General features: G+C 42.9%; 1 non-coding gene across 1 annotated transcript; it reads left to right on the forward strand.

The window, feature by feature from the left end:
- The first annotated feature begins 8090 nt into the window (after positions 1-8090).
- On the forward strand, positions 8091-8288 carry LOC122044773. The gene has a single exon (XR_006129777.1). It is a non-coding gene; the product is annotated as a U2 spliceosomal RNA (small nuclear RNA).
- Positions 8289-8547: the final 259 nt, after the last annotated feature.

Consider the following 8547-nt stretch of genomic DNA (forward strand, 5'->3'; position numbering starts at 1 on the left):
GTAGTTGATGATCAAAGACACGAGGCAGGGAAAGCTTTAGCCGGCGCTAGGTTTCCCGTGGCCGGCGCTGCCTCGGAAAGGAGAGGGAAGGCCGACGCGAGGGCTGAGGAGCAACACCCGGCGATGTTAAGTCACAGGCGACGGCGCTGGGAACTCCACAGCAAGGCTAGGGCAGAGGAGGGCTTCGGCTCGGGTAGGAGAACACAAGAAGAGGAAGTAGCCGAGGGGTTGTACGCTTGAGGAGAAGTAACCGCCGCCGGCGGTTAGGGCAAGGAGGAAGAAGGAATGCGGCGTCGGGATGGCTCGGCAAGGGAAGAAACGGCGACAAAAGGAAACGAAAATAAATAAAGAAAATAAAAGGAAAAGGATATATAAATATAATCTTTTCCTCGCTTAAATGGGGTAACCTAAACAGGCTTTTCCAGGTCCCATTTTTATCCCCGTTAACTCGTCCATACGAGCTCCGAAAAATTCCTAAAAATTCCAGAAAATTCCCTTATTCATATTCGCCTATTTTTGGTATTTTACAGGCCAAATGAAAGACCATGCGAAAACGCTAACCCTACGGTCTACGGAGGGCCCGAACTATAGGAGAATAACTCGAGGGGTGATTAGCTTGCGGGTTAGATTAACTAACATGTTAAGGCGCTTTCATACCAGGAAGCAACAGAGTTGGGAAAGTAGGCAACAAAGTTCTTTAATATATTTTGCAATGGAAGAAGGAACCACAAAGGCCAAAGTAAGATTGGCTTTCCACATGTCTTCCCTCTGTAGGTGCAGCGGAGGCCGGCAAGAGGGGGGGGTGAATTGCTGATAACAAAAATAAAACTACCCTCCTCGGATTTCAACTCAGAAAAGTAATAGTAAAATTAAAACAAGCAAGGAAATAGAAATTAAGTAGTAGACAGGATTTACCCTGGTTACAACCAAGGAGGTTGTTAATCTAGGGCAGTAGAAAAAGCTCAGTAGAAAAATCTCCTTTGCTGAAGGCGGAGAAGCCTTTTACACTTTGGAAGCTTAGAACTATTGCTAGGAAAGAGTACACAGTTGATTGCTTGAGTTGTTGTTTCTTTCCTAGCTCCAGGGGCCTTTATATAGGTCCTAGAAATCTTATCCCGAGAGTCCAAGGCGCCTCCAACAGGGTTCAAGTCGCCTCCAGCTCGGTCAGCGGATAAAACTTTATCCGCTGCGCAAACGGTCTAGTTTGACTGTTGAAGGCGCCTTGAATAAGCCTTGAAGGCGCCTTCAAGTTGAAGGCGCCTTCTGTTATGACCAAAAGTAGCTAGAGGGGGGGTGAATAGCTCGTCGCGTTCGCTCGGTGCTTGGCGTTGCTCGGCGTTGCTTGGCGTTGATTGTTTCTTCAAGAATATGCAGCGGAAAATACAGAAACAAATACACCCACGCTAACACTAGGATTTTACTTGGTATCCACCTCCAAAGGAGGTGACTAATCCAAGGATCCACTGATCGATCCACTGCCTGGATCGATCCACTGATCGATCCAGCACTTGATTTTTGTCCAAAACCAAGTCCCAAACCTCCCAAACCAACATCCGGTCAACCTTGACCTGTTGGTATGTCATGCCTAGCATCTAGTCACTCCCTTGACCTGCTAGGACTCCCTTACCAAGTGTCCGGTCAATCCCTTTGACCCACTTGGACTTTTCTATTCATGCCAAGTATCTGGTCACTCCCTTGACCTACTTGGACTTCCATCAGATGTCTGGTCAATCCCTTTGACCTATCTGTATTTCCTCGTGCCAAGTATCCAGTCAATCCTTTGACCTACTTGGACTTCCCAACACCAGATGTCCGATCATCCTTGATCCATCTGGATTTTCCCTTGCCTAGCTTCACTCACCAGGACTTTCACCTAGCTTCACTCACTAGGGTTTTCCATCTGCCTAGCTTCACTCACTAGGGCTTTCACCTGGCTTCACTCACCAGGACTTTCACCTAGCTTCACTCACTAGGGTTTTCCTTCTGCCTGGCTTCACTCACCAGGACTTTCACCTAGCTTCACTCACTAGGGTTTTCCTTCTGCCTGGCTTCACTCACCAGGACTTTCCTTCTGCCTGGCTTCACTCACCAGGACTTTCATACTGCCTAGCTTCACTCACTAGGTCTTTCATTTTGCCTAACATCCCAGTTAGGACTTCCCAGTCAAGTATCCGGTCAACCTTGACCTACTTGACTCTTCTTCAATCAATATCTTATTATCAAACATCTAAACCCAAACCAAGACTCAGCTTGGTTACCCAGGTCAACCTTGACCTGAGGGATATTGCACCAACACCTTCAAGACTGTTGAAGGCGCCATGAGCTGGATTTTCCAGCACAGCTCCTTTGTGTGGGCTTCCGATGCTCCGATCTTTTGGGTGATTTCGGCCAACCGGAATAGGACTCACCCGAACCCAATTCTCGGCCTTCTCCTCGAGGAGCCTTCCGTCCCGGCTTAACGTCCCTCGGACGCCATGCACGCTCTTCACGCCCACCGAAGTACTCTTCCACAGCTCTCTCGTCCTTTGGACGCACCGAGCCCGTCGGCTCCCTTCTCGTGCCGTCTTTCTCGCTAGCTACGTCTTCCGCTCGACTTCTTGTGCTCCTAAGCTCCTGCACACTCAGACACAGGGATCAAACACAAAGCGGGACCTAACCAACTTGGTTGATCACATCAAAACTACCACGGGGTCCAACACCCTCCAGGTTATTGCAAGTAGATATAAAAGAAACAAAACAAGTTCAATAATATGAACCCGGCATATCAAATGAGAACCACCAAAACCTCAAGAGTAAGATGCACGAATTGAGACTTCCTCCTCAAAATATTTGACAGTACGATTGATCATGTCTAAAAATTAGAAATAGGGCGTGCTGGCAATGATGGCTTGGTTATTAATTGGAATAAGACTTTTTACTCTTAGAAAAGGTTTTTCTTCTATCCTGTACACACTAAAACAAGCAAACAAAATGTTTGTGCCTAGAATCCAGGGGCAGTCTTTGGCGATGGCCCTTCGACGCTAATGATGCAAAGCCTCTGCGAGAGGCGACCATGAGCACTGACACCGGCCAAAATCGAAGACAAACTCCGTGGGTATCCCTCAAGGCCTACGACGTCGACAATTGGGGAAGTTCATGACATGGGCGCTATCTTGCCATGTGTTGGCAGCAGGCAACAAAATCGATCAGGGCGGCAGCAATCAAGAGCAAAAAGAAGGGGCAATGATTTTAAACAGGAGATTTGTCATGCAGTTAGAACTAACTATGTGCTTTGATACCATTGTTGATATTTTAAATTCATGAATCAAAACGAATTAAAACTGTAAACACTTACAGTGATCTCCCGCAGATCTGTAATCGACGACGATTGGACTTGCTATCGGAAGAGCAATCATAGGATCATAAAGCTCTCTACAATTCCACGAACCAAATCCCACCGTCTTAGATGTTCTTCTCACTCTCTCGTTGTCTCTTTCTCTACACCGTGAATTATCCCCCATGATCCTGGGATGCACCCCTTATATGTAGGTCCCTTTGAAGGCTGGCAAGAGGGGAGGGGTGAATTGTCCTACAAAAATAAACACAAAACCTTTCTCGGATATTCAACTAATTTAAGGAACTTGTAATTAAAAAAAGGCAAAGACTAAATAAACAGAATCTAAAACAGACGCAGAGGGTTTACTTGGTTTGCAATCAGAGGATTGCTAATCCAAGGCAAAGATGGCGCACTATCTGATTCCCCTCTAGGCGGAGTAGCCTCTTACAGCATTGACAGTACAAAAGAAAATAAAGCACAGAGAAAAATGAATTACAAGTGAGTTTTTTGATATGTCCAAACCAGTGCTATATTTATAGCACTGGTCGGGGCGCCCCGAAGGGGTTCCAGGCGCCCTGGCGGATAAAACTTTATCTCCCAACGGCACCCCGAAGGGGTCCGAGCGCCCCGGTCAGCTCCGGGCGCCCCGGTGAGTTCCGGGCGCCCCGGACCCCAAAAGTCAACTCTAGTTGACTTTTTCCATCCGGTCGCTCTGTTTCGGTTCAGCTCGTCTCGGTCCGGGTCTTCAACTCCGGCTCCGCTAGGTTGGGTGATCTCGACCATCCGGAATATGGCTCACCCGAACCCAAGTTCCGGCCTTTTCCTCGAGCAGCCTTCCTTCTCGGTTTCTCGTCCCTCGAACAGCGCACACGTTCTTCTCGTCCACCGGTGTACTCTTCCGCAGTCACCTCGTCCCTCGGACGCACCGAGCCCGTCGGCTCTCTCCACGTGCCGTCCTTCTCGCTAGCTGCGTCTGCCGCTCAACTTCCTGTGTTCCTAAGCTCCTGCACACTTAGACACAAGGGTTAAACAAACGCAGGACCTAACTTAGCTTGTTTGATCAAATCAAAACACCATGGGGTTCCAACAATCTCCCCCATTTTGATGTGAGCAACCCAAGTTAAGTTAGGGTAAACATATGCAATAAAAATAATTTATATTCAAATAAGTCCAAATATTTTTCAATTGAAAGATTATATTACCTCCCCCTAGACTTAACATACTTCTCCCCCTTTGATCACATAAAAAATGGGGTTATAAACAAGTCTAAGGTAAATTCTAAAAAAACAATTTAAGTGTAATAAAATTTAAAAATGTCTAAGTAAAGGCACTCTTAAGAATTTTTCTTTCGAAGAAAAAAAAAATTTAAGTAAAACATTGTTTAGGAAAAAACAGTCATAAGTGTTAACAAAAATTTTCTAAAATTTAAAGTTTGAAACTTATTTCAACATTTCCTAAAAAAATTTTTCTATTTTTTAGAAAAAAATTTCTAAGTTAATATTCATAAGACACAATTCTAAGCCAATTTTAAAAAACATTCTAAGGCGATATTATCATAAAAAAAATTCTTAGTCAAATTTTTTTTTAAAAAAAAAAAATTTAAGGCAAAAAAATATTCTAAGTTAACTTTCATAAACAATTTCTAAGTTAATTTTTTAAAAAAAAAATCTAAGTCAAGTTAAAAAAAATAAATATTTTCTAATACAAATTGAATAACTCTTTTAAAGCATTAAGTAATTTAAATTAATGCTTTTTCAGTTAGTCAATTAAACTTTTCATTTCGATACTTGACTTCCAGGTCGTGGCGAGGCACTAGGCCTTCTTGGTTATTGGAGCAACAACCACTTCCTTAGACAAAGCCTCATAATGAAATTAGTTGTTTAATTTCCTTGCTGAAAATGCTAAGTCTAATTTTAATTTTAAATTAAACAGGTTTTTGGAACCCAGTAGAGGTTCCTACCTACAGGATTAATCAAGTATTTCCTAGGTACATAGATTTTTGATATATTTCTAATTTGACTTTGATGAAATCTATAATACCAATTTAAACCTCTATAATTTCTAAAAGTTGAAATATTTGAACCATTAGATTTTTTCAATATTTTTATTTCTTCTTTTAGTTTTTCATTTTCAATTTTCAATTTTTCAAAATCCTCTATAAGACATGATTTTGCCAAAATTCTTTTTGTTTCTACAATTTCATTTTCTAATTTGGTATTTTTATTTTCTAATTTATACATGGATTTTGCCATTGCCTTAATACCAAAGTAAAGTTCATCAGGGGGTAAGAGGCATACCTCACTTACCATATCAGACTTGAAGCCTGAATCTCCCCCTGCTTCACTACTTCCATCTGAGGTCGCTCCCCCTTCATCGATGCTGGGTTCTGATGTACTCTATCCTTCGTAGCTTGCCATCAGTGCTATCCTGGCATATTCTTGAATCTTGGACTCAAATGAAGAAGTATCGTCCCAAGTAGCTTTTAGGTTCTTGTGCTTCTTGGGAATCTTGCCTTTGTCCTTCTTTAGTTCTGGGCAGTTTTCTTTTAGGTGTCCTTCCTTTTGACACTGGTAGCAACGTATCCTTCTTCTATTTCTTGGATTCTTTTTATTCTGCATTTCTTTAAATTTATTATCTCTAAAAAACTTTTTAAAGTTTCTTACCATGTCCCTTCCTAATCATCCTCTAAGTCTGACTCGGGTTCATCCCTTTTGGTTGCGTTTAGCGCAATCATCTGGCTTGATTCCTTTGTTCCTGCACACCTGATTTCATGCAATTCAAGAGTGGAGAACAGTTCTTCTAAAGTACTTACATCCAGGTCTTTTGAAATGTAGTAGGCGTCGACGATTGATGTCCAATCTGATGTTCTGGGAGACGCGTTGAGTGCGTAGCGTATTGTTTCTCGATTTGTTACCGTTTCTCCGAGGTTCTCGAGACCAGTAATCAGTTCTTTTAGCTTGTTCCGGAGGATGTCTCTTTTAGCGAGCTTCGCTTCGGACGTGCCTTCGTGGAGTTCCAGGAACTTCTCCCAGAGATCTTTGGCAGATGAATAGCTTCCGGTACGGTTGACCTCTTGAGGTGGCAATACGCTCAGCAGGTGATATTCCGCATGACTGTTTGCTACAGACTCATTATGCTCCTTTGTCCAGTGGCTCTCTTCTTTTTCTTCTCCATATTGATTCATTGGAGCTACAAAACCATATTTCATAATAAACCGAATTTCGAAATCAGTTCTTAGGAATACCTCCATACGTCGCTTCCAGTCTGCGAAGTCCTCCTCGAATTTTGGTGGAACGATGGTTGGTCTGGCCATCTCGTTGCTTCAATTGGCGGTTAGTCCTCCTGAAGCGCCTTGCTCTGATACCACTTGTAGGTCCCTTTGAAGGCCGGCAAGAGGGGAGGGGTGAATTGCCCTACAAAAATAAACACAAAACCTTTCTCGGATATTCAACTAATTTAAGGAACTTGTAATTAAAAAAAGGCAGAGACTAAACAAACAGAATCTAAAACAGATGCAGAGGGTTTACTTGGTTTGCAATAAGAGGATTGCTAATCCAAGGCAAAGAGGACGCACTATCTGATTCTCCTCTGGGCGAAGTAGCCTCTTACAGCGTTGACAGTACAAAAGAAAATAAAGCACAGAGAAGAATGAATTACAAGTGAGTTTTTTTATCTGTGCAATCCAGTTCTATATTTATAGCACTGGTCGGGGCGCCCCGAAGGGGTTCCGGGTGCCCTGGGGGGATAAAACTTTATCCCCCAACGTTCAGATCGAGTTTGACTCGATTTGTTCAACATCTTTGGTCCGGGCGCCCCGGTCAGCTCCGGGTGCCCCGGACCCCAAAAGTCAACTCTAGTTGACTTTTTCCATCCGGTCGCTCTGCTTCGGTTCAGCTCGTCTCGGTCCGGGTCTTCAACTCCGGATCCGCTAGGTTGGGTGATCTCGGCCATCCGGAATATGGCTCACCCGAACCCAAGTTCCGGCCTTTTCCTCGAGCAACCTTCCTTCTCGGTTTCTCGTCCCTCGAACGACGCACACGTTCTTCTCGTCCACGTGCCGTCCTTCTCGCTAGCCGCGTCTTCCGCTCGACTTCCTGTGTTCCTAAGCTCCTGCACACTTAGACACAAGGGTTAAACAAACGCAGGACCTAACTTAGCTTGTTTGATCACATCAAAATACCTTGGGGTTCCAACATTATAAAGGAAATAACCCAAGGGTATAGTGGACTTTTCCATTAAGAGTAGTGGGGATCGTGGCCATGTTCCCACGTTCCCATTTCCTACAGGATCGACATCTGAAGCTGACTAGTGACTAGCCGAGCGAATGGTGGGATCAAACCCACATATAGCTTCGGCGAAGAATTCGATCAGCTTACGAGGGAGCGAGGTGGAGAGAGGGTGACCGACGAAGGAGAGGTCCTGCTCGCCGACGTAGCTGCATGGGCGAAGCAACAAACCTTAACTACCTCCAGAACAAAATCGCAAGCATCAACACTCTCCTTTCTTTTTCGCGACCAAGGAGAAGGAGATGTGAGAAAGATCACGGTTTGCAGTGTACTCTAGCCTCTTCTTAAAAAAAAACTCTAATGGCCATTTAGACCAGGTGGAGGTGTACTCTCGCCTCTTCTCACAAAAAAAAAAGAAAAAAAAATTGTAATGACCTTTTATACTAGATGGTGTTTAAGGTTTAGAATTTAGTCCCATATCATTTGTGTTTTTATTGACGGAGTGGAACTAGTGCTATAAAATAAGAGGCTATGGCTCTTTCTCATTCATACCTTTCTTGGCCTTTTGGCTAAGATCAAGTGTAGTATCTGTTCTTATTAGTTTAATATCTGATACGTGGATCATTGGTTCACTATGATATTAAATTAATTTTTGCTTTGGGGAGGGATCATTACAATAGCTTGCTACAGAATCCTTCGCGTGTCATCCCTGTGTTGCACTATTGCAGGGGTTCGGTGCACCTGACCAAGTTAAATTAAATTTTTATATTAAATTAAGTTTATTTTTAAATTATTGATTACAGTCCATGAAATTAAATCTTAAAATTTTATATATTTAAATATAAACTTACGTTTTCTTAGATAAATTTTGAAATAATGTAATTAAAATTTTAAATTTGATTTGGTTATTAAATTTAATTGAAATAACTTAATTAGTGTGGTATTTTTAAATTTGGTTAGAAAAAATGATTTTACTCCGCCCAAGAAAGATACATCATGTACCAA

Source organism: Zingiber officinale, chromosome 2A (assembly GCF_018446385.1).
Source record: "Zingiber officinale cultivar Zhangliang chromosome 2A, Zo_v1.1, whole genome shotgun sequence".
NCBI lineage: Eukaryota > Viridiplantae > Streptophyta > Magnoliopsida > Zingiberales > Zingiberaceae > Zingiber > Zingiber officinale.